This window comes from Papilio machaon, chromosome 12, assembly GCF_912999745.1.
Source record: "Papilio machaon chromosome 12, ilPapMach1.1, whole genome shotgun sequence".
Lineage (NCBI taxonomy): Eukaryota > Metazoa > Arthropoda > Insecta > Lepidoptera > Papilionidae > Papilio > Papilio machaon.
Window position 1 is genome coordinate 1,286,252 of NC_059997.1, and position 27,487 is coordinate 1,313,738.

General features: G+C 33.6%; 1 long non-coding RNA gene across 3 annotated transcripts in view; it reads left to right on the top strand.

The window, feature by feature from the left end:
* LOC106718932 overlaps positions 1–24,116 on the top strand; it is a 106,624-nt gene extending 82,508 nt beyond the window's left edge. The window contains exons 3-5 of one of the 3 annotated variants that reach the window (XR_001357396.2): positions 4,149–4,181; positions 20,294–20,340; positions 23,774–24,116. This is a non-coding gene — a long non-coding RNA (uncharacterized LOC106718932). Of the gene's footprint in view, positions 1–4,148; positions 4,182–17,578; positions 17,823–17,948; positions 18,136–20,293; positions 20,341–23,773 lie in introns of those variants that run through there. The other 2 variants (XR_006756248.1, XR_006756249.1) reach the window with 2 other exon arrangements.
* Positions 24,117–27,487: the final 3,371 nt, after the last annotated feature.

Below are 27,487 nucleotides of genomic sequence, written 5' to 3' on the forward strand. Positions count from 1 at the left end.
TTACTGACTGAGGGCATTAAAAATAGAATAAAATAAGTGTACATGATAATGCGTCGTCTGCATATCGGATGCAATGCACATTGTTTGAGCGCGTTTGGCGCGGACGTGGGTGACATTTGAGTCAGTCCTTGTTGACACCTAACCGAGGTAAGGTCGCTGTATAGGAGATATCAAAATTTTTTGTTGGCTCGGAGAATCGAGTCGCTGCACAGAACACAAATTTAGCTGTGATAGGGCGTAAAGTGATGAATTGGAAGGTGCACTGCGCAGCACGCAGCTGTTCTAGAGCCGTCGAAGAGATTGATGCGGGCAATACCACAATTGTATTAGCATATAATTAGCAAACCATGTTATGTATATATTATTTAAAAGAACATACTTCTGGATAATATTATAATAAGATAACTTTATTAAACTTACTTTCTATTTTATAAAACACGTTTTTAGTTGATGGCACCTCGATTAATACTTTTAAAGCAGCTTAATGAACAGAAAAAAAAAATCCGAATTCTTTTTATTACGCCACGCTCCCGGTTCCCACATTATTAACCTTCTACATGTGTATACGTTTACCATGGATATGAGAACGACATTTATGTCGTAGGTCATAAAGGCTTGTTTTGTATGCATCAATATGTACTGGATGTCTGTTTTCAATAACCCTTGACCTATTTAGTGGTAATTATGGTTCAAGGTAAGGGCTTTTGATATGTTTTGTTATGTATTCCGTATGTTGTGAAGGGATTAATTATAAAATTTATAGTGTACGCCTTCATATATCACGCTTATTGTATGCTAATTAAAATTTGGGTCTTTAAAAATACAATTTATGTCTTTTGAATTATTTATATGATTCAATATAGATTTATTATTGATACTTGTTTCCAAACTTTACGTTTTATGATTATCTACGTACTAGCTGTGGCCCGTGACTTTCAGCGTGGTATTAAAAAAACATAATAAGTAGCCTATGTGTTCTTCCAGACTATGATCTACGTCTATGCCAAATTTTATGGAGATCCGTTGAGACATTTTGTAGATACCTTCAAACATCCATCCATCCGCATACAAACATTCGCATTTATAATATCAGTAAGACATATTGTGAAAATATAATTTATTAGGTTTCGTTTCCATCCGTTTATCATCCATCCATTGACTAAAAGAAATGTTTATTTAAGACATTGCGTAGTTCTTATGCTAAAATTCTAAATCTACGAACTCTCACTTGATTTACGACTCTATCAGTTACTATGCGGTAATAAATGTCGATGTGGCCAGATAACATTTATAATTTTTTTATGTTAATAAGTTGCCAAGTACAATTGCTTATTCAATACGTCGGGGAGGAAGTGAACATTCTGGGAACGCCACCGGTAGCTACAATGGTCGCATTGCTGTTTGACTCAGGGGTCAAAGGTCGGAAAGGCGTAGACCGTCTGATAACTGACTGATTGCTGTGCGGATTGAACTTTAGCTAAACTTATGTGCTTATTATGTAGATTTAAACCTTTAAGTTTTGGACGCCTAAAAATTTAAATAAACTTTATTGTTTGTATTGTTTTATTTCTACCTTTAATAAAGCATACCGAATAAGTAGTTTTGTTAAGTTTTGTCGTCTATTTGTTGGAGAAATTCTTCTGAAATAGAAAGAAACAATAACCGAATCATTTTGTCATAGTTATCGGAGCATCTTAACACGTAAACTTTCGTCCGCACGTGTTATATAAGATGAAATTAGTTTCCATAACACCGATTCGGTCCAGATGCGTGCGATAGCTCGTTTCCATTATCATAGAATATCACGATATCTGACCGTCCGATTACATCTTCACGCAACTCGCACGTTTGTCCGGAACGAGAGTTGACATACATTATGTTTTTCGAGGATATTTCCTATTTATTTCGCTGAATTCTAAATGTTTTTTTTTTTAAATCATGACCCGTAATTCGGAATATTTTACATTTTGTACTGCAATAATCTTACTGCTTACTGTTTAGATAGATGGATGTTTGTTTGAAGGTATCTCCGGGACGGGTCAACGGATCTTGATGAAATTTGACACAGATGTAGAACATAGTATGGAAGAACAAAAAGGCTACTTTTTACGTTTCTAATTCCGCGCGAAGGGAGTTGCGGGCGACAGCTAGTAAATAATAAATCTCAATCTAGGTACGGTCGTACAAAAGAATATTTAGATTCATTGATGTAGTAATTCTTAGAAAGAGACAAACTACAACCAGTGCGTTAGTTAAGTTATTTTTAACAATCTTTTTGTCCGTCCGTACCCTAGTCCTATACATCAAAAATAAAAACACTACATTGTAAATTTTGTCCTGATAGCTTAGTTGTGTGACAGTTACTCTACACGTGAGTCATAGTAACTTATAGTTTTATAAATACTATGTGAGTCAAAACTCACTCAATGAAGCATTCGTGTCGTTTCTGAGAATTGTAAAAACGACTACATAGCGGATATTTTAATGGTTGTATTTCCCCGATTTGGTCTATATGTTGATACCGACCATTGTACATAGTTATATAGTATACTTACCGTGGGTTTCTGAGATCAAAATCGTCTTTATAAAACATATAGTCATCCCGGTCATTATCTTCGACAAAACAAAGATAACAATATGTTTTAAAAGGAAATTTTGATGTCAGAAAGCCAGGATTAAACAATTTCATGTAAAATATGTATTTAAAATTATATTTGATAAAGTAACGAGAAAACTAAATTTAGGTATGATTTACCGACAAGTGAAAAATGTCTTAAATTGGTGAAGTGAAATAACTTTGTCAAAAAAATATTTTGCAGAAATATTAGAATGCTATAAAATTTTAATTAAGCTATAAGAAATGTATGCTATCGACTCTTCCGGTCTATCATTTACCGAATGAATAAAAAGGCCTAAAGCTGGCTACACACTATCAGTTTTAACTGTACAGTCGGGTTGTACAGTATAAATTTACGTGTGCAGGTAACATTACAGGCGACAGTTCAGTCAGTTAAAGGGTACATTCCTCAGTTTTTCTTATACAAGTAAGTTTTAACTGTAAAGTTAGTTAAGTAAACTAACAAACTTTACAGTTTGAACCGAAGGTGTGTAACTGGCTTAATATATTTGAAGCTACGACACGTGTAAGGATACTATTAACAGTTATTAATCATTCTCTTATCAATACAACTAACTTTCTTGAACCATTTAGAGAACAAATTTAGTGTAACATAGCTATTACTTATCATTAAATACCACGTTATAAACCTTTAATTTACGTTTTAATTGCCTATTATTGTTAATTTATTAAATAAATGAGTTCAAACAAATACACGTATAAGTTCACAAGACTTGAAATGATCTTGAAAACGTATTTTAAACTTAACCAAACTAATATTTGGCATAATAAATTGTAATATCAAGTAAGGGTCAACTTAAATTGGTCGGTATGATGGAATAAGTTTTGCTTTTTGCAATAAATTAAATTTATCTTCTGTTCAAGTTCTTTTAGTCGTGTAAGTTCATTGAAATTGCCAATTAGATTGACTATATTTAAATGGATTTTATGTTTTTTACTTTTTGCACTCATTTAACAATATTATATTTTAATTGACGAATTGAAAGTGTAGTAATTTGCCGTTAAGAAAATGTAATGCAACCAGCATATATCTCCGAAGAAATTCAATGTGTAGACAAGAAATCCACACTGGGCTAGTCACTCTTAACTTATTGTAGGCTTATTTGAATTGACAATAAGGCAGCAATAGTTCTTACTAGTACTAGTAATAGTTCGTTTGCCACCTTATAATATAAAAAAGCTATCATACAGGTCGTATATCTCGAATTAACTGTTACGCAAGCGACAAGCTGACATTCAAACATTATGTAACAAGACGTAATTGTAATACCTACAATGTTGTATGCGTGGGCAACTAGTACGGAATTAAAATAGGCCTTATGCCATTTATTATAACCTAAGAGAGATAATCATGATCTTTATTAGGTTTATAGATAATGAGATATCGTAGAACTTTATTTATATTTGAGATCTGTCTGAACTTAACCGTATTTGGCGGTGTAATGTTATGTTAGTTATCAATTGTTTTTTTTTTTTTGTAATTCTCATAATTTTATTTTTGTTGTTACAGGTCAAAGCGGTATTTTTACAAGAAACATAACGTGTAAGTAGTCTTTTGATATTTTCAGACATTTTTTCGCTCTTACTAGTGTTTTTTATTTATGAAATAGTTTAAATTTAAATTTGCTCATAAACGTAATCTTTAAAACTTCAATTTGTATTCACGATCAACAAATAGTCATTAATTATAATTGTGTGTGGAATATGAATGATCGATTAAAAGAATTGTATACTCAATAACCCTTCCAAGATATATCCCGGATGTGACGTCAGAGATAAGGCTGACCTCGCTTCCGCGGCTCGACCTCTGATACCGCGGCAGTTTTGTAGATAGCGTTTTGGTAGATGACCTCTCCGACAGAGGCGCTTCGTAAGTCACCTTCGATGAGTAAGACATATATTTCGAAAATATGAAATTGGAAATTGAATTGGATTTCAAAAGTAACGTCAAATATTGTATTTTGTAGAGTATGATCATACCCAGGTTTCTTAATTTTCGTTGGCCAAATTAAGCGGCCCTTTAGTAATCAAACTCTGAGTACGCCAGTAAGATATACTTTAAAGGGTTCAACATAAGTTTGTCTTTTAGCTACACATATTTATATGTTTAAATCTTGTTCGTTTTTTAGCTTTAACACGTTTACTGCCACCGGAACATAGAAAAAATCTTAGTATAATTGATAGTGTTGAATAATCACATTCAGACGTAGATAAATCAGGCAACGATGTTTTGTGTCGATTCAACGACGATCACGTCGCTCAATCCACGTTTTACAGGTTGTTAACACTTTTACTTTTTATTTGAGGACCTTTTATAAAACCAGTTCTTTACTCCTTCGTTCCCATCTCTAGGACAGTTATACGCTTTCTCATTCAGCTTCCGTCATTACATTGGCCGGGGAACGGACAAAATAAATTAAAAAGTCATCAAATGGTCAGTTTTTGTGTGAGTCGGGAAGTGGACGATTCATTCTACGGGTTTATAATGAGCTGTGACAGTTACCTTCTGCTTTTTGGAAACTCGTTGATGGTACGACACTTTTGTATCAAAGTACGTCATTGAAATCTAAACTTTGATCTAAATTTAATTAAATGAGGCTTCAAGTATAAATAATCATTTTATTTCAATCATGGTTTTAGTGTCTTCAAATCTTCTGTGGCGTCATCAGAACATCCACAAGTTTAATAATGTTTTGTTCAGATGTTTAGGAATTCATTGGAAACAAAAATACATATATTCACTTTTATTTAAACAAACAAGTAAGTAGATTACATTTTGGAACATAAAAAAATACCAATATTTCTATTCGTACGTCGTAAATCTTTGTTTAATATTTCTCTTATAGATTTAATAATTTCCCAAGTGCGGAATTGTCAAGGACTCCATTGCGTGTGGTCGTTTGTCAGTTAATGACATTATATAGATAGCCGTGTTGTGTGAAAATTATTATTGGCCACCCTCAGACTTGCACGTGAGTGTAATGCCTTAACGGCGACAATCTTTACCTTCAATAAAGTTAAATAAACACATCGCGAGTAACTGTCTTGTTCTTTCAGTTTTGCATAAATCGTGCCTTCGTAATTTATCTTTTGTCATTTGACTGTATATATCTTTCTAATATTATAAACTAGCTTTTACCCGCGACTCCGTTTGCGCGGAATAAAAAAAATGCACACAAGATAAAAAAGTTCCTATGTCCGTCTCCTAGTTCTAAGCTACCTCCCAATCAATTTTCAGCTAAATCAGTTCGACCGATCTTGAGTTATAAATAGTGTAACTAACACGACTTTCTTTTATATATATAGATATATTAATGGATGTTTGTTTGAAGTTACTTATTAAGTTTTTTTATAATTCCGCACGGACGGAGTCGCGGGCGACAGCTAGTGGTATGATAAAGCTGACTTAAGGATTATTTATGGATGTGGCGTCTCGATGTTAAGTAAACAATTCTATTACTATAGGCAATGATGGACGATAAGATGAAAATACGAAATAATATTTCATGTCTTCTATGATATTCTGGTTCTCAATTGCAGCTGCCCTTCATACAATAGTTACTTGTTACATCTAGTGTCGGATTGATTTCTGATCAGCGAGTGTTGTGTGTATATCGGCTTAAATTGAGTAGTATTTTAAAGGTAGCTCTCAGTGTGCTCTTTGCCGTTTGTCTACAGACAACCTTGTGATAGTTTGTGCTGCGCGGCGGGCGCGGCGTCCACTCGGCCTCGGTATTTCGGGCGTACTATTTCTATCGTCCTGATTACCTTAAATTTGTGCCTCGTAAATTCTTCGTATGTATTTTAGGGTGTCATTAAATTGCTTTATAGGTTTTTCCACGTAATAAATTCTTCTTAGGAAGATGTAAAAATATTTAATCGTTAACTGTCACTCGATGTTTAAATTAATTTAATACTAGGTTATTTCGTAGAGATGTTGCAAAAAGAAACATTCGAGAATAATTGTCGTAAACAGAATTGGATGACTTCAATATATTAAATTTAATCGGTAAGAATTTTTCGTTTTATTGATGATGCTGTAAGCGGCCAAGCAAATGTTCAAAAGTTTATTTGTAGTAAATTTAAGTTAGACCACACACGAAAGTCTAACGTCTACCCCCTGGGTAGATATATTTTGTTAGCATGACGTTATCAAATTCTGAGAAATTTTACAAAGCCAGATATATCCCATAGTTCTTATATTGTGACCTATGAGTCATAGTTTAGTAATTCACATGCGTCTGTTTCCGTCATCAGTTCCAAGATATTTTTATGTGATTGCTAATTGAATTTTGTGGAATTGAATCACATGAATTAAGATAAAGTCCATGTGAACAATATAAAGCAAGTGTGTCATATTTCCGATACTAATCTATAGTCATATTAATTTTCAAGATTTCTGTTTAATGTATGATAATAATAGATGTATCGCACAACGTTAAGACATCAGACACGGTTTGAATTGGTTATTGGACTAAATTTGGATACGTAACAGTGTATCTTTTAAACGAATTTGTTACTATGCATTTTTTTTTATTCGAAATTAAAAATTATTTTCAGACAAGAAGTACTTTCTGCATGAAATTCGAAAAGAATTTAAAGAAACTAGCTTTATTCATCCAGGAACTCTTTAAAAAGTCATATATCAAGAGCATTTTTAAGCGGATTTAAGACCCTTCCGGGATTTTATCGCTTCCCTTTGTTTTCATGGCTTCACTTTATGACCGCTGGAGTTATGGCCCACGGTGTTATTCAAATGTTCCATTATTTGTAATTATTGCAAAGAGTATATACGACTTGCCTGCGAAGCCTTGAAAGCTAAGGGTGCTTACACACTAGACGCCTAGGAATTTCCGACACAAGATTAATAGACTATTTCGGCTAATGTGTCATACTTATAAGAGACTTGAGAAATATTGCAAGTTTACAAGCGCATTTGACCGAATTTCCGTCATACGTTGAGGGTATGTAGCGGTACTAAGATGCCTTTAGTTTTTAACGTCACATGTGTATGCAGCTTAACGTCTTTTATATTTATGCAAGTTAGAGAAAGTTCATTCTAGATAATCGTGTGCTTGAGATTTTATGACTTGTTATCTCCCGCGTCTTTGCCTGTTCGTTCAATATACCCGTGGTCATCGTCGGAACATCGATTATATGAGCTATTTAAAACGTTTTATGATAGATTTTAGTATAAATTAACTTTAACGTAAAATATGCACTAAGTCTGTGAAGTTTTTATAGATTTTTATTCATTAAATATTTATATGTTAGTTGGTAACTGGTGGTATTTATTTTGAAAAATTTTATGAGTGAATAAGACATGACTGTCGTGTAAATATAATGTCACAAAGAATTCTTATAGCGCCTTATAAAAAGCTTGTATTCAAAGGATTGCGTAATGACTCGCATTTGTTAAGGAATAGTTGATGTGATAGTTCCATTGAGTCTGAATGGAATCCAACTTACATACGTATTGTAATGGAAAATACCATCATTACTATAGGAATTTTCAACTTTTTATTCATACAATCCCTTGAATCTATCTTTGGTATCTATCTGTTGGTTTCTGAGATTAAAATCTCTGCATAAAAACATATCGTCATCCCTGTCATTATCTTTGAGAAAAGGAGAAAGGGATTTTTGGTCTCAGAAACCAACGAAAAGTTTGCCAATTTCATCTTTACCTTTTAACTGACAAATTCTACAGATGTTAAGAAAGTTCAATAAGTTCAGACATTCTGCTGCAATTTTTATAATCTTTTTACTTATCTTTCTTAATCTACATTTATTGTGCTTTCTTAGTGGCCAGTACGACCTTTTTGAAAAACTCCTTGGTTACCAAAGAGTTAGAATACGTCGAAATTCACCAAACAGAAATTGTAAAATAATTTTAATGTTGAATTGCGTTTGTTAGCAGAACAGTACTCAAGTATTCTTCTGCAGCCACATGCTTGACGACGAGTTTACCTTTAATGGTACTAACGATGTCTGCCTCTCCCGGCTATCCGAATTTTAATAACCATTATGCAGTTATGGCAGATTTTTGTCTCTGGCTAGATTCATTATTGGATTTGATGTCTTAAATTATTGTCCAGAAATAATAAACATTTAATAGATAAACATTAACTGCATTAAAATTAAAGGTCATTTTAAAAATATTACACACATTGACATTTAAAAGTCCTAGTACTTTTTCTTTTTAAATTCCCCGTTTAAGGCGCATTCATACAACCTCAAGTGTTCCACGTAATCTGAATGATGGAGCGATTTAATTGATAAAGTCGAGTGAATAACACTTATAATCGTAGTGGTCATATGAAGGGGGGTACAGTCTCAAAGACAAGGTTGATGGAACGCCATCTGTAGTAAGTAACGGCTTACATGGGTCTGTTACTAACCTTTTTTGTTATTTGTAATCGAGTTAAATTTCGTTTCGTTACATGATTATTGGGGTAGGTTACTTTCTGTTTTGGGTCTATATAATAAATTCTTTAGATACAAATTTTATACCTTTCCAGCTCAACTAAAGACATGTCATAGCAGGAACTTTAAAAGCTATCTATATATCTATATATTACTATAGTAAAAACTATCTTCATTTTTATTACAGCCAGTTGATTTCCGGCGGCATGTAAGCCGTCCGTTATAAATGTCCGTGCGAACCGTGTCATTGGTTGACTCAGACATACCGGGACTCGTATGGACGCGCGCTATATTGATGTACTGATGTGAACTTTGTGCTATGCAACTGCTTGATGTTCTTTGTAATTGAACTACTATTCATGGTACAATCATAGTAAGAAGTGGTCGAATACAGGATGGAGCATTCCTAGTAAGACGTAACTTTATACAGGATGAAATTAAATCGACATAGTGATAGCCATTTATAGTGTTTGGTTTGGTCCTTAGTAATAGGCCAAGGCTTATGTTTTATTTTCGGTTCTGTAGATGGATTTTACTTGTCGATTTGTGTTTTATAGATTTGTTTCTATATTTGGACCTCCATTGTAATGGATTTCTTTACTTTATCTAAAACATGAATGACGTCGCTGTCAAAAAATTTACACCTTCATTATTGCATTTGTGTTGAAAACAGAAATATCTTACCGGTGAAACATTTCTAATTTCAGTGAAGTTGTTTTCGTAGATCTTTTCACGCTGCAATTCACTGTAAGTCATTGCGTTGTTTGGATGCAAACAACTTTTTTACCTTACCTTTATTTATTTATCTTGTGTTTTGGCATCAATCCGGACATATTATTTTCTAAAAGACATTAAAAATATTAAGATATGCAAAGGCGAGAATAAAAGCCTATTGAGAAGGAAATGAACAAAATCTGTGCAATCGAAACATTTTCTAAAATAAGTGACCCGCATCTGCTATCTTGAACTAGTTGAAACTAGTATGTGGATTTCTTTGTGCCTTTTCCCGTTGGTCCTTTCACAGCCTCCGCAGGTGTCGTCGTGGCGAGAGCGCATTGTGCCCATACAATATCGGACCTCATTCACCTGCGGCCCATATTGGCCCCGCGACGCATCACCTTCAGTCTCCACCGCCGTTGAGAGTCACGCTTGGGAATTTGACCCCTTTTACGTTCTGGATAAAGTATTTATTGGTTTATCTGTGAGGGCCGGATGGGAAGACGAGACGCTCGCAATTCGGCGGCACAATGGAGCGCAATAATAATCGCGAGGAGAGTAATTGCTACGACATCCGGCCCGCGCATGTGTCCGTGTGAAAGTCCTAAGCCGGGCCGCAGTCCACCAGACGCTTGAACCTACTCTATACGTATATGTTGACATAGGTCACATTCACGACGAATGTTGTATTGAAGATTTATTGCTTGTGAATTTAATGATTGTTATAGGAGTAAATGTAATTGCACTTTTGTACTGGAAGTTTTGGTTTATATTTATAAAATCTTATGACCCAAATTTTAATTAATTCCAGCCCAAATTCATAGTTAGTTTTTAGATGATTCTGACATGTTAACTTCGTGTTGTGTAGAAAAATGTACTATTCAGTTTACTAATAAATACAACCATTTTTACATTTGGATCATCTATCATGGTTGTCATCTGTCTTTTTTGTCTGCGGAAGCCGGGTCCGGAAGTCTCGGATTTGATTTGTTCCGTTGTTGTGACAGGCGCGCCGGACAGCGGACAGGCGATTTATGTCCGGCTTTTTCCGGTTCAATTTCGCGCCGATAAATGTCGTTAGATGTGTCCGCCGAAATTTGTGCAAATGGGTCTTTGAGCTATGTTTGTATGCCCGGTATAATTTGTGGATTTGTTGAGAGATTATCTAAATCATTTGTATTAATGTTTTTCTGTTATTATTGAAAAACTCTAACGATGTTATGGAATTCTCAATTAAAGTCTGGAACAAAGTACCAAGACTCAAGAGGATATTAAGATCAACTAGACCCTTTTTTTTTTAAATTCTATGATTTTTTTGGTTGTTATCTACAATCGACATATAATTTTATAATTTAAATTTATGTTCATTAAATGCACTTCCTGTTCATCCTATCCTAAAGTATTTAACAATAAAATTTAATCAAATAAAAAAAGATATTTTAACATGGGATGATATCCACAACAAAACCTATTGAAAAATATCTTTTTAACAATTGTATAACTTAACCCGATACCTTTCATTACTTTGAGAGGGTTCTAACTGCTAACATGTGTTCACTTATTGTCACAATTGTTGAATAAAAAAAAATATTCGCTGATACGTAGGCGTGGGATAAACCCGACCGGATATCCTTCAAGGGCAACATATCGCATTTATTATTACAAGAATTAACGTCTTTGATCATACTTTATACTAGTAAGTATGAAATAGAAAATATTAGACCCCCTAATTAACTAGCAAGGAATTGTTAGACATTTCGTTTTATGTCTGATTATTATTATTTAGACTGTTTAAAGCTACTTTTATTACTTGCTTATACTTTTTCATTGATACTTTTATCAACACTTGAAGCTTAAGCTTTCATTTTGTATAGTAAAAAAACGTCTTTGTGTAAAAAAAGGACCGAACCATCTATATATATCGATGTACAGACATACAAGCACAGATGAAAGATTCAATCACGAACCGCGCCGCTTCCGAGAAGACGCGCGGGCTCCTTTTTTTGCTAGACTTAGACAGATTTGGGGTTCCGCAAGACGTGCCCGTAATCCGTGGGTTCCAATATTAAAATCTCTATTCTTTTCTGTTCATACTTATTGCACTGATGAAAAAAGTTTGTCAAAGATTTCAATAAAAATGGAAACTGTATTTTATATGCTGTAATTAAAATTTTAAGACGTTTAATTTCGATACAGAATTAATTATTTAAAATCCGAAGTCTCAAGCTTCACAAAATTTTTTCTCGCCACAACACTCGGGAGTCGTGAGATGCGTTTTTTTCAACAGATCCGTTAGTGACCCGCAATTAATACTCTATCCTACGATGTTACGTTAACTATGAACTGTTTAATATACATTGCTGTCTTAGTAGCTACGTTAGATTCATTAGCACATACAATAACAGCAATCGTTAACGATTACGAATAAAAAACGTAATCAATGGTGTGTACGAGGGGTCTGTATATGTATATTTATAAATATGTTTAACGTGCTAAGTGAGTTTTTTATACGTTTGGGAGATGAAAGATTTAATGCATTTTTTGTGTGACCACCGCCTCGGATGACAGTGCGATGCTCGAAGCTTGAGAGCCGCCGCCGCCGTTGTACGTTTGTGAATGATTTGTTTAGTTATTATCCTTACAAATTATGTAATGTTGATTGAACATAAAAAGTCCATTGGTTAATAAGACGCGTGTACACTGTTCATATCCAACTGCTTCCAGTGTGTTCGCACCTTTATGAATCAATCGAGCGTAGTGTTTTTTTTTGTCTGTCTAGTCGTTGCTTTCTATCTATACATTTTCACTTAGTAGATACAATACCATAAAATGAGGTTAGTATAAGTTATGTATTTTCTATAATATTGCTTCTTGGAAAAATAAACTCTTGAACGCCATTTCCAACAAGCTAATGAAAGATTATATAGTGAACACAGGTAAAATGTGAACGTTTCATCTGTATTCAGACAATCAGTCATAGATTTAAATATGCATAGAAGAGTTTTAAACTTTCGTAAGACATAATAATAAATTAATTAAGAACGGCTTAACTCACGTATGATTGTCCGGTGACGGCACCGTTTCGGACCCGTCGGGGGTCCATCTTCTGAGCAAGTATTTATTTTGAGGACTTTTGGGGTCCGCAAAGTCACCGGATATGTCATACGTGAGTTAAGCCGTACTTAATTAATTTATACATAGAAGACTTTATAAATGGAGTTATTTATTTAGGAACCTTTGACATCAATTGAAAAATGTTTACTTAGAATTTTGACAATATTGAGTGTAATAATGAAGTGTACCTGTAGTGTAGATATGTTGTAATTATAAATTTTGAATATTAAAAGAATTCGAAGAAATCGTCATAGCGCATCCATTTTATTAAAAACTTTTAACGATTCAACGTCAAAGATTCGTATAAAAGTTTTAAAAGGACAAAACCTTGCAAATACCTCGGTCCCAAATCGGTTAAGTATGCGGATCGTTCGGATATAAAACGACTTTCGTTTCAATAAAGTTTTAAAGGTACCGCTCGATTCTTTGAGTATTTACCCAATCGAGTTTTTTACGCGTTTTTACATCGAGGTGTAACTGTTACGATGGGCTTCGAATCCGATCTCTCTGGCTGACAGATGTGACGCGCTGTGCTACCGAGTTAAATTAAAAAATAACTACTCTAAGTTTATGATAATTTAGCTTTGTTACAGCAAAATAATTTACGAAATCGGTCAAGTTTATTTGTTATAAAATAATACTAGTAGTTTCCCGCGACTTCGTATTAGAGACTAGTAATAAATATAGCCTATATCACCCGGGGATAGTGTAGCTTCTCGTGGACAGTGAAAGAATTTTTCAAATCGGTTGCAATACAAGCAAACAGAAAATCAAATTTTCCCTTATTAGTATAGATTCTCCTCCTTTGCTACGTTCAAAAACAGAATGTCAATATTCTTAAGATAACTCTTGTAGAGCTCTTTATATCCCTAAAATAAGTACTATACAGGAAGTATGATATCACTTACTATATTGTAGTTCTTTCAGGTCGGAGCGTTGCACACCATACCACCTGCTTCTTGATATGTTCATCGTATCTGCCACATTAGTAACTGTCCGTGTACAGTCGGGTCCGTTGACGGTGTTCCGCTTTAAAAACCATACCAATTAGTTGGTCTTGAAACAGTAATCAATATGAAGCCAGTTTAATTTTTTTTGTTTGTTACGAAAAACGAAAGGTTATAGTATAAGAGTATTAACGCTAAGAACAGTACAATTTTTCCATAAGTGGAATAACGCCAGCGTGCGTCACTGTACAAGTACCGCGTACAATGTATGGTAAAAATGATAGGCCTTTGGTCGTCGTACGCTCCATTAGGCAGGCGTCGATAGCCGCAAACAAATGCATTGTGCATGCCACATTAATGCACCGGACACGGCCCGCTGCCGCTGCTGGCGTCGGTACAAACTGTACAATATACCGTCTACTATACGTTTTCACGTGACGCTTCAGATGTGCTGGTCTCATATCTGATGTAGGCAACACGGAATTGACTGTCTGCGTCTGGGAGCAGAACGAGAAAGCACCTTGTTAACGAATAGCTTTTTATTGTTAAATCAAATTATATAATTAAATATTAGAAGCATTAAGTTGGATAATTATATCTCCAACATTGTATTTAAACAGCACCCTTACTGAGTAATATCGTATCATTAACCAGATTGTCTTAATATTTGTTAAATTTATAATATAAGGGTCAGTCCGCACTTACCCTTATTTAATACAATAATTTGCTTATCTTGTAAACATTGTTTCTTGCGCGCATTAACGGCTTCATAACACCGTGACGCGTCGTCTAAACGGATAATGTCAGGTTGCGGTTGCAAATTGGCTTTGCAGTGCAAAATCGGAGCAAAACGCACTTTTGCTCTCGGTAATTGCACTCAGAGTTCTAGTAGTAATTGTCACATGCTCCCGTCGGCTGTTTTGATCTGCATTATTAACTATCGAGCTCTCTGGGTGCCCTCTTTGCGCGTCATTATCTCGGATACTATCATTGAATCATACTGCATATAAACTATAGTTATATGAATAAAAGCGGCTTGTGTTATGTTTATGTACGGTTTTTATATTCGCTTAGCGTGCTTACGGTAGCGTAAATGAAAGAATTAACTTTATTTATTTTTATGTAGCAAATTATTTCTATACTCATGACATTATTAAACCTTTAGCGCATTGCCGCGAAACAGGACCAGAGCTTACCCAATCTTGATATGATGAACATGTTTCGGTTTTGAGGAGCGTCGGAACAAAAACCGATAAATCACGTTTTGACACTTTTTTATTATGATGGCAATTGGTTGGGAACCAGCAACTTGGCCATATATTTACACTTTTCCAAAAAATGTCAAAACGTGATTTATCGGTTTTTGTTCCGACGCTTTTCATTTGTTCCAGCGAACCATTTAGAAGCTAGTAGGCGTACATCACTAAACCAAATATGACGTTGATCAAACTTTGCGTTCCACTCTAGCTTGGTTCCCTTCTTTTTCGCCTCGGTTTCGATTCGCTTTCGCGACATTGTGCTAAAGGCGGAATTCGTTTCTCGTTAGTGAGTGACTAGGCGTTAAATACGTGCGGTATAATTATGTGTTCTAATATATCTTGTTTCGTAATGAGGTTAATAAACTCTGATTGTCACTTCAACACTTCTTGTAACAAAACGCACGCAAAAAAATTATTATATGCCATTAAAGTGATTAAATTGAATAGATCAAGATAACTTTGGTTTTGTTTATACATATACTAGCTGTGGCCCGAGACTCCGTCCGCGCGAAATTAAAGATAACTTAATAAGTATCCTATGTCTTCTTCCAGACTATGTTCTACATCTGTGCTAAAATTCATCAAGATCCGATGGGCCGTTCCAGAGATATCTTCAAACAAACATCCATCCATCTAAACATTCGCATTTATAATATTAGTAAGATAGTAAGTTTGATTATGCCCGCCGTTACAAGGTTTCGTTGCTGGATTTTGAAGAAGTGTCAAAGGTGACCTAATAAAATATATATAAAATATATATTTAATAATAGCCCACCTATAGGTATTTATAATTCCCGACTAAGATGTAATGTTTGTATTATGTCAATTCCATAGTGACAGCTTTTAGCCTAATCGACTTGATTTATTTGAATTTGTGAAGTATTATTCAACAGAGTGCTTTGAGAAGTTATTTTTTTCTATACAATTACGCGGCAGAATAACAAACGGCCACCTGAATACGCCTAAAATCGAAGCGATCACTCCTCATAGACTTCCGCAATTGCAGGCTACCTTTAATCGACGGAGGAAGAGACGCACAGAAAGGGAACATATCCTCTTGCTTTGCGTCCCCTCCTCCATCAAATCCACTTAGGAAAAGGGAAGGGAACGAGGACTATCCATTTTACGCTTGTCTTCTGTGTGTGTCATATTGTTGTTGCGGGTTCTACCACTGTTATAGTTTTGCTTTTTAATTAATTTAATTAGTGGTTATTTATAAATAATGTCTAATTAGTCTATGAAAGGAAGAAACATGTGATCAAACTGACGATAAGCATGTTAGCATTACACTAGTTGTTAAGATGTAGTAGTTCATTGTACTTGCTATACGCGTGTTAAATATTTTTTACGCGCCATTCGGAAAAAATTCCAAAGTTGGATTAGTGAGTGGAATACTCTATTTGTTTTGAACATTAAGAATGAAACATTTTGAATGACAAAGACATCAAATTAAAAAGATGTATTCTTTTAGTGTAAAAAAAGTTACAACAGAAATTGTCATCGGCATACTTTAATAATTTTATTTATACTTTTTTATGTAATGTTACCGTGAGTTTGCGGAATATGTTTTATTAGCATGTATGTAATGACTTTCAGTTGCTATATGCATATCAAATTAAGCCGTCACCAATCTAATGATATCGTTATCAGTGGCGGCGCCTCGGTGTTGCGCAACAATACGAATATAGGTCGTTATCATCACGTTCAAGGAATCATCCATTCCTTTCTGTTGTCTTTAACTTTCTTATAAAAACAATTATAGGATGCTTTATACAAAAGATGGCTGTGAAGAAGATCAGTTGTCATAGGATTAAATCATAAGTTCTATATTATTGGTTGTCAGAAGATCTTGCTCTTCTAGCGTATCCATAAAATATCCACCATATGTTTAGATAAATATTATTTAAACTAAGTATGCAAGTTCATCACGAAAACAATGCATTGGAAAAGATGAAATCGTCGACTTCCACGACGCGCCTAGATACAATTACATTTATAATGATCTGCTACGCGACGAGACTGCAGTGCAGTATGCAAGCCGCCATATAAATAAAAAAAAAAGAAAACACTAAAGATAGTTTCACACAGTTGCATGAAGTGCAGCGCGCAGTCACCGAACCTTTTTATCTCTAAATATAGGAGCGTCTGACACTGCAGACGTCTCGACACGACTGCATTATCGTAGAGCCTTATATAAACATATCAACACCCTATAATCGACTCTCCTATCTAGATTATAAAACTGCATTTTACTTGATAAATGTTGTACACTATGCTGTGAAGGGATTTTGAATTTTACGACGTGATAATAAAGTTTGAAATGGATTGCGGAGGGTTAGGTTCTGATATAGGTCGCAAAATGTAGCGCCATTTATAGTACTCGGGCGTACTATCGTAGTACTGTCGATGTGTGAATGAGGCTGTGATGGAAGTGGGCGCAGTGTGCGTCGGGCCGGGGGGCGAGGCGGGTGCGGCGGGTGCGCGCGCCGTCGTTATGTTTAATGAATGGCTACGCGCCCCGCGCCCGAGTCGACTCTGGATCGGCTTTTATTGATTTCGCGACAGACTTTGCATAATTTGCAATGCAGCGTAAACCGGCGCGTACTATTTTAAAGCAGGTTGCACAGCGATTCATTTGAAATTGTGTCGCTGCATCTCGTTCAGACACATCTCTCTTATAAACGAAGAAACCACAAACTCAAGATAGAACGTTATCCTCTGGTAGATTTGCAATTTTAGTTAATGTTTTTTTTTAAAATAAAATGCTAATTGTATTATCTACTAACACTTAACTTTGAATCATGACGCATATATTTAAAATAATAAGAATGCCAATTGTTTAGTAGAGTATAAAAATTAAGCAACCTTGGCTTTGACCGATGCTCGGAGTGTCTTGTGGGTGCCCGTTATAGTTTGATGTACTCATCGATATTCGCGAATGATTCTGAGAATCTATTCAGCCATCTCTGTGTGTGAATCGTAAGATTTAGCGTGGACAGTTGTGTAAACAACACCAAATGAATGCTGGGGTTAGGTACGCTATAAAACACCCAACACACTCCTCTTGCCTCAAGTGCGAAATAATTTAACTGACATTTAATTTAGGATCTGTGTAATGTTCAGAATGAGTATCATATATGTTTATATTTATATTTTGTCAAAGTTTTCTATCGTACGGCGACATGTTACACATACATCCTATCGTATCGCATCGCATCGTATCGTTAAGTTCAATTCACGTTATAGTATAGGAGCTAGTAACGTTTTCGAGAAAGAATTTTAGGTCAGCTGATTTTGTGACATGTTGTCCTTCGTGCACTTTCGGTTAAAGTCTGGGCTATCTGGCTGGCGGTAGCGGTTGCGTTCATGACTGCGCATCCTACCTGTCCAGATAATAATCCTGGATTTTAAAAACATTTTAGAAGGCGTAATTTTTAATTTTTTGTTTTTAAATAAGTCTACCTGACATACTTTTTTATTGCCAGACATTTTTGACAATGCTAACGATGTGCCATACGCGATTTTATTTTTATTTTTTATAAAAATTTCAAAGTATTTTATAATGTCTGTAATTTTAATATTATGTTATTTAATGATAAGAAAAACTTAAAATAAATTTGCCAGACATTAATTCGATTGTCAAGTCTTGAATTAAAATGAAAAAGTCATGAAAAGTATTGCAGTATAATGCTAGTAGTCCGAGAGAGACAGTAGCAAAATGAGTCGAGAATGATACAGAGAACCATTACAAAAGTAGATTACTTGTCACTGTCTATATAAATAATAATAATAATAATAATAATCTATATTAATAAAAATTAAATGCCATATGTATGTCCGCGCATCACTTGAGAACGGCTGGACCGATTGAGCTAAATTTTTTTTTGTTGTCTTCAGAATTTTTAGAAGAAGGTTTGTATGTAAGAAAATTTTCAAAAATCCTCCCCCAAAGGGGATTGCGGGGGCGTTAACAATGAATAATTCCCGTTTGTAAACTATAGCTCCAATAGCTTTCAAATTTGGTAGGAATCTTTTGTAAGTGATATAGAAATAATCTATAAACGAATTTTATCATAGCTCGCTCTACAGGGGATTGCGGGGGTGGATATTAACAATGAAAATTTTTAACTTTCAAATTGTAGATCCTACAGACGGTAAATTTAGGTGGAGTCTTCTATATGTGATGCGGAAATGATATAAGAGTGGATTTTACAAAAACCCACCCCCAATAAGGATTGCGGGGGCGGGTGTTAAAACGTTAAATTTCCATTTCCACGCTGTAACTTCTAATACAGATTTGAAATTTGGTAGGAATCTTTTATTTGTCATGTAGAAACTAGGTTTATTATTATTGTATTGAACTAATTGCTCGAACTTAAAAATTAATTGATCACTATAAAATAAAAAATTATAAAGAAAAGTATTATTTTATCGTTATGTCCTTAACAAAAAACACATTTTATTTTATCACTGGCCATTGTAACCAAATTAAAAAATAAACATTAAAATCAAAACAAAAACAAACATGTGACATTAGACTGACGCCATCTTGAAAACTTGCCTGTCGCGCCACTGTCGTTGTCTATCTCTCTCGCACCTTCAGCTGTCTCTCTCGGACTACTAGCATTATACTGCAATACTTTTCATGACTTTTTCATTTTAATTCAAGACTTGACAATCGAATTAATGTCTGGCAAATTTATTTTAAGTTTTTCTTATCATTAAATAACATAATATTAAAATTACAGACATTATAAAATACTTTGAAATTTTTATAAAAAATAAAAATAAAATCGCGTATGGCACATCGTTAGCATTGTCAAAAATGTCTGGCAATAAAAAAAGTATGTCAGGTAGACTTATTTAAAAACAAAAAATTAAAAATTACGCCTTCTAAAATGTTTTTAAAATCCAGGATTATTATCTGGACAGGTAGGATGCGCAGTCATGAACGCAACCGCTACCGCCAGCCAGATAGCCCAGACTCTAACCGAAAGTGCAAGAAGGACGACATATCACAAAATCAGCTGACCTAAAATTCTTACTTTTAAAACGTTGCTAGCTCCCGTACTATTAATACTTCGATTAAGAAACCAAACATTCATCCCATTCCTAAAGTAAATTCAATCTTAAGTCTATAGCCAATGTGGTATTGAAATATATTTTTAATTAGGTATCTTGTATTGTTTCAGGTCAACCGCTGCCTTCGCCGTCGCCGCCATTGTAATTTACAGCATCGGTAAGTTATATATACAACTGTTTTATCGTTAGTTTTCACTAACGAAACATATACGAAAACATGCACCTTTGTATTTTCAGAGATTGTGAGGGAAAACGTTTTTGTACAAGAGTTTTGCCAACGTAAAATCATAGTAAAAATTATGTTTTAAATAATTTATATTCGTTTTTCAAATACATCACAGAATACTAGTTCACTTTAAGTGATAACTTAGGGTAATGGATACGTATGGGTTCCGATGTATCCATTGCATCGATAATGGATTTATCATGAGATTAGTTACGGACGATAAGGGAGGCCGCACGGTAGCGGTTTAACTCGCCTTCAGATATCCCTGATGTCTTTTATATCTGTGATAGTAACTGCTACTAGAACTAGGCCTGGTATATGAGCACATACAAAATTAACCCTTAAGTTATCGTTGCAAAGTCGATAGTTCGTTGAGCTAGTTTTTGGTAGTTATTTAGTAACGTGATAAGAAGTCAATGCCACTAAAATATAGAGATTCCGTTGATATTTTTTGACTGATTATAAACAAAAAAGGTATAATTTAATATAACTTATTAATTCATATATTTTGCTAATATTGCCGCTCCACTTTACATTTTAAAGAAAATGTATTAATATTGCTTGTTATCATTTTGTTACTATTATTTGAGCGGTGTCTATTAAATTCTACTTTTTTAATCTTTTCATAATTAGAGAATCTTGTGTATTATACTGTTATCCAAAACAGACTGATTTAATAACATAACATCTGTAGTTCTCGAAGCTAGAGTTACGACATAAAGTACTACGTTCTGACAACTAACATAAATCAGTTTTTGCACAAATAATACGCTAAGTAATGGTGACAATATAGTGTATGTATTTAAATATATATTCTTTACCATTGTTAGTATACAATATTGACTTTTTTTTCCGATGTAGTACCTTTTATTATTAGGTGACTAAATTAGAAATACACGTCATAATGATTTAGCAAAATGTTAGGAAAGAATTTAAAGCAGATAAAGTCTTACAGTTAGTGTTATAAAAATATCTTCAGACGCCATTTTGAATTAAATTGATAAGTAATTTGGAGTATACATGTATTATACATGTATTTGTAAGAAAGTAATGTGCAAAAGGATTGGGTAATTTTTCTTTAAGTTAAATGACCTCTACTACAGTAAACGTATGCTTGCAATGCAACTTCATCCTCATCTCAAATTGGGATTCTCAATTATTGATGCCACATGTGCCGTTCTTAATTCAAGATTTATACATAAGAAGACATAGTTAAATGCATAAACAAAACTTCACGATTTTCATATCATTCTTTAGTTTCTACGTCACAAGATTGGTAGTCACGAACCCAAAAGCGCGTTCTTTGCTCAGCTGGTAACTGTAACAATGAAGGCACCGGGTAACCGTGTTATCGTCTCACTGGTGCTTTGTCAATTATTATTATTACGCAATGCTAACGAAACGTGCCTTGACAATGAAAGAAATATCTCTCAGCATATACAGGAATGAATTTCGAAATAAAAAATGATTTTGACGAAATTTTTTAAATGTCTGATTTGACATAAAAGTTAATCATCTGATATGTTCTGAATGTCAGATTATCCGTCAAATTGTATTATTAATTTTGTGTAAAATTAAACAGCATGAAGGGTCAAGTCACACTTCTTATTCTTTGGAGTTAATAATAATAACGTTTTTATATGTTAAAGTCCATATTTAATTTAAATCAGTTTTTCAACCTGATGTGGCATAACTGGACCGAACGTCATGTCTTTCACGCTTTAGGAGATTCGATACGTGCGCTTGCGACCGCTGCACCCGCCGTACCCGCTGCACTAGTAATCTTGTCGGAAATAAAATATTTTACGCCATTGAATCTTTAGAAGACCTTTCATTAAACATCTTAAATATTAACGTAACGTGCCCGATATCTGCAACATTCTTTTAGTCTATGTATTTTTACAAGGCATAAAATGAAATCACTACGATGAAAGTATAAGCAATAAAATACGGACAATTTGCCACAGACAATGGAGCTGCGGAATTTTAACTCTAACTCTAATAACCAACGAAGTCGATAGCAAATTATAATTCGTATTCAACACGAACCGCAATCGAAGAAAGGGATTTCTTGGCAAAGCTATCAACCAGATTAACAAGATCTCCTGATAGTATTATACGGTTATACAATGCGAGTTTCTAGTCATACTTGTCGATGTATCTCATAGTTTTCTATATGTAGGTAATGTATGATATTGACGGGTCAGACAATGGTGGTCAACTGCGGGATTAAGAAATGGGGTAAAGCTCTGTGATACGGCGCGGAATGGGCTCTATCGAGGCCATGACGAAACTGATTGATAACGTTCGCTATATGTTGATAGTGTATCGCTGTTGCTATGCGGCAAGCTGGGTCGAGAAACTCGCGCGGTATTATATAAACTTTTGTTACGGTTTTTACAATGAAAGGAATTTTGAATGAACTGTATAAAATGTTTTTTTTTTTTTTATTTACAAATATATGGGTCTGCATTTAGTAATTTATATGAATTCATAAATTAGTTAACGATATTTAAACACCCTGTACCATGGTATTAATAATATTAAAAATTCATATACACTAGTATTGGGTATTGAAGACTACTTTAATATACGATCTTCAAAATTCCCACTTCAACCTACAAAATCCATTAACCATTCAAGAATAACAATTTTTATATTGTAGATTGTGAATAAAATAACACTTATAATTTCGCATAACATCACAATGACAAACGATAACACAACTTCACAAATATAACAATAGACGAGCCCATTCGCAAATTTCAAGAAACATGAATAACTAAGAATGAGATATTTCACTCAGTCTATGATCCGCAAAAATGAAACAGCACAGTCATATTATATTAATTAATCTTTACTCCCCTATCCCCTCCTCTGTCAGTCTCTCCTCGGGGCCTATAGTCGTATTCGTCACAGTTTGATGACATCAAATTGAAAGTGTTGTGCAGCACTCGGGGTACACTTCAAACGACTTTTTGTCAATACCAACAATGGACTACGAAGTGTTAACACCACGTAGACATTGCACCGTCACGTCACTAGCCACTTCATACCGTGACTTTGGTATACTCTTTTGTGATTCCGTTTTTATTGACATTTCCTATGTTTATGATTTTGGAAGACTTTTATGATTGATGTTATATAGTGCGACCAATTTATATGGCTCTTGTGGCGATAGTATCGCGATTATTTATGTTTGAAAATGTGGATTTATGACACCGGGTCATATAAATTTGTCTCACTATTATGTTGCTTTAATTACTTCTTTATTATCAAATATAATTTCAGCCTGTTTTTATTTTCTTCGCTATGTTTTTTTTTTAGCTTTGACGATTAATTTTTTTTAATTATTTTGTTTCAGATAAAATGCACAATGCAGCAATTGAAGAATCATCGTCCCAGTCCGCCGCTTTATCCGTGTTACTTTTTAAAGTGTATTTATCATACAGAAGTCCTAGAAATTTCTGGAACAGCAAAGAGGGTGCAGTCAAAATTGATCATGGGTGAAATATATCTATAAATCCTGTCATCTTTGAGGACTTGTGATCTTTTTTACTGCATTTCTTGCAGTTCTTAGGATCTTTAATTTGTGACACGAGACGCTTTAATTATAATTTGTTACGTCCACCTTATTTCATGTGTAGTTTTAAGATTCCAGAGGAAATTATCAAAACGATATATTATTTATTATTAAAAATCTAGTATTAAAATAGACACGTTGCCGCGTTTTTTTAAATTTCATCTGGAATCCTGACCGTTTCACTGTTTCGCGTTAAAAAATTGTTTTTTTTTTGTTGTTTAGTGTAGTTTTTTTTTATTTTTTGTATTGAAACGTGTTTTGAATATTATTGACTAACATGTACTAAACATTCTAACGCATGACCTTTTTATTTTAAAATTACAACTGGAGCGTGTGTACTTTAGCATGACATATCACAACAGTTAATTTTTAATCAGTTTATGTTTTTATCATTTAAATCTTGTTTAAATGTCTAGACATTAGCCTCATTGACTTGTTTTAATTTTATATTTGATTGAATCTAGTATTTATGATTATGTATTATGTTTACTTCAACAATTTTACAATCGATATTTATGAATTTTAATGGTGTTTAATAACTTGAGTGATCAGTCGTCGTACGCCTGCTGTATAAAACTTGATTTTAGGTTTAATTATTACGTTACTTAAATTCGAGTTTTAGTTTTTGCATGGCAATTATCCCCGGGGATTGCATTCTAGTTTTTTTTATTGTGAAAAATTTTGATTATGCAATCTAATAATTTGAATATACCAAATGGAAAATTTTCTATAAATTCTATGAAATTTAATATGTCAATAAAAATTATTTAAATTGTAAGATGTCTTTAATTTTTGATCCCATGTCCTGAGGATTGGTTCCCACATTTGGTGTGTCAGACGTTGCCCGGAGGTCGGACACTCATTTTTCAATTAATACAATGTCATCAGGACGTCGCGACCTCTGTCGACGATTTTAATGTAATCGATAAACTTTACAACAAAGGAATATATTCCGTATTTCTTTACGCACAATGTTCAAATTCTATTTCAAAGAAAAGTTTATAGACGGTTGGTAAATTTGTACAAGTGGTACAATGTTTTAAAATTTTGTGAATAAATTATCATAAATATTTAATGTCAGGAACAGTTTGTCAAGTTTTTAAATTTTTTTTTTTCATATGTAGAAAGTGTTCAATGAGGAATGAGTCATTTGATGTTAAATGATTACTGTAATATTTTTCAGTGGATTTTTTTTTAGTGTAAGAAGACATCGATGTCAGCAGCTAGTTTCATTGCTACCACATGACCAAATAATCAGTTTTTTAATGAGACTGATATTTCTTTGTGTTTCCTCCCTGAAAGTGAACGGTAACCGTTAGTTCACAAAATTAGTAAATGATGGTTGACCTATTAATCAATTAATTACATCTTATAAAAGTTATGAAAGCGATAATTTAGTTTAAAAGAGTGTTGATAAAAAATGGCAAGCATAGTTATGACGATGTTTTATACATAGATTTAGGTCTCAAAAACCCACGGTTAATTAGTCAATAGACTTATTTATTTGAAGACAAGAAGGTATTTTAATGTTTTAAAAATGGAACATCCGCGTCGTAGGTGATTTATGTTTATGTTAAAATAGGAGACGCTTACCATATCTTTTGATGGGAGACGTAGGTGGAAGAGACGCGTTTTTATCTTGTTTTTAACTATTTAAGTCACATTAGTACTAATAATGACGGTTATTTAAACATACCTTTAAATAAATTAACACGTTCATTGCCATCTACTCGGTTGTAACTTTAGTAGATAAAAATCATAGTAGCATTGAATGTGTTAAAAAGGATAACTGCTATTTTAGTCTAAATATTACATTAATATTTGTTTTTTTTAATCTTAGGAACTAGTAAATAGATTTGAAAAATAATTTATGCATTTGCAAAGCCCAATTATTAAGCAATACTATAAGAAAACTTCATGCTACCAATTTTAGGAGCTGAGAAATAAACACGAAATAAAATACACGACAGAAGTATGTTCTAAAAAATAAGTTTAGAAAAAAACACCGTGGCACTTTACAGGTTGTAAAGATTTAAGAAGTTTCATATTGTTTTATTTTTAGTGCAATAAAGTTAATTAAGTTTTTGCTTTCGTAATACGACTTAATTTATGTATTTAGAAGATTGATCTATTGACATTTAAAATACATTCACGGACATAATCAGAGGAATGCTGGAGAAAGGCACAAATTTGCATAGAGACAGCTGTGCTTGTAATGTTTCGGATAAAGTTAACTATATTATTTATAATGGAGATATATTAGATGTAAAGAAATATATTTACGTTGTAACTTAAAAATATTGTTTGCATTAAGTTTTTGCCTCTTAAAATAACTGTAATATAATTTTAAAATACAATTAAATAAATACATTTCACACGTGACTACAACTTGAATGAATTATTCCCTTTTATTTTAGACTTAATTATAAATGTTTTTATTTTTATTCTAATATACGTATAAAAATAATGTTTTAATAATAAACAGCTTTAAGAACACAATTATACGATGTCGTAAATTTTATCAGATACGAAAAATTTATTGCATCCGTAAATCCTTCGCCATTGGTACTTTAAAGAGTAAACGTTTGTTTTTGTTAATAATTAGGAAATAAATGTAAAACAAAATTAAAATGTATCAAAATTCTTTTAAGCTTTAATTTATTATTGTTGTAGTTTATATAAATGATAGGGACATTAAGTAACGATCAAATTGATTTTAATGCGACGTATTGAAGAATTAATTCGCTTCCCACATGAAATCTTAGTATGTATATCAAATTGTCATTTTAAGAGCTATAAAGCCCTTCGTACACAAGGCCATGTAAATCGTGGAAACTAAAATTTGTATCAGCGTCGCGTGAATCGCGTTGCGCGCTCCGTACACACGACATTGAAACGTTGACGCGTGTCGTCTTTTTTGCTCAGGACTGGCATAGCGACTAAATGTAAAGTGTATAGATTTGCTCTGCCCACTTCAAAATCGCAGCAACATTTCTCATATTTTGAAAAAGAGATTGGTGATGGCGACAAAAGAATAAAATGTGCTGTAATGGCGCTGTGTACGAACCTCTTTGACATTGTATTGCGTAACTTGCTTAGCAACGCAACGTTTCGTAATTACTTTGCTTTGTGTACGAAGGACCTAAGCTACCACTAGTTTTGACCTAATCGCATTGTGATCATTAAAGTTTCACCGAAACATGTAGGAAATAAAGTGTTTTAAAGTCCCAATAGGAATTTTGTTTAATTCTATGGATTTATTGACCCAATAGGAAATGTATCTTTTATGTAATATGTAAACACCGGAAATAAACGCTCATGGTTTTTTAAACCGTGGAGAAAAGAGGAATAATTTTATACACGACTAGATAACACATTGATTTTAAGCGTTGCTTCACATTTGAAAATAGAACATTGAAATATACAAGCGACATTCGAATTTTGATTCTATCCGTTATTTTTGGGGCGGGAATTGCGCCTTAAACTTTTGCACAA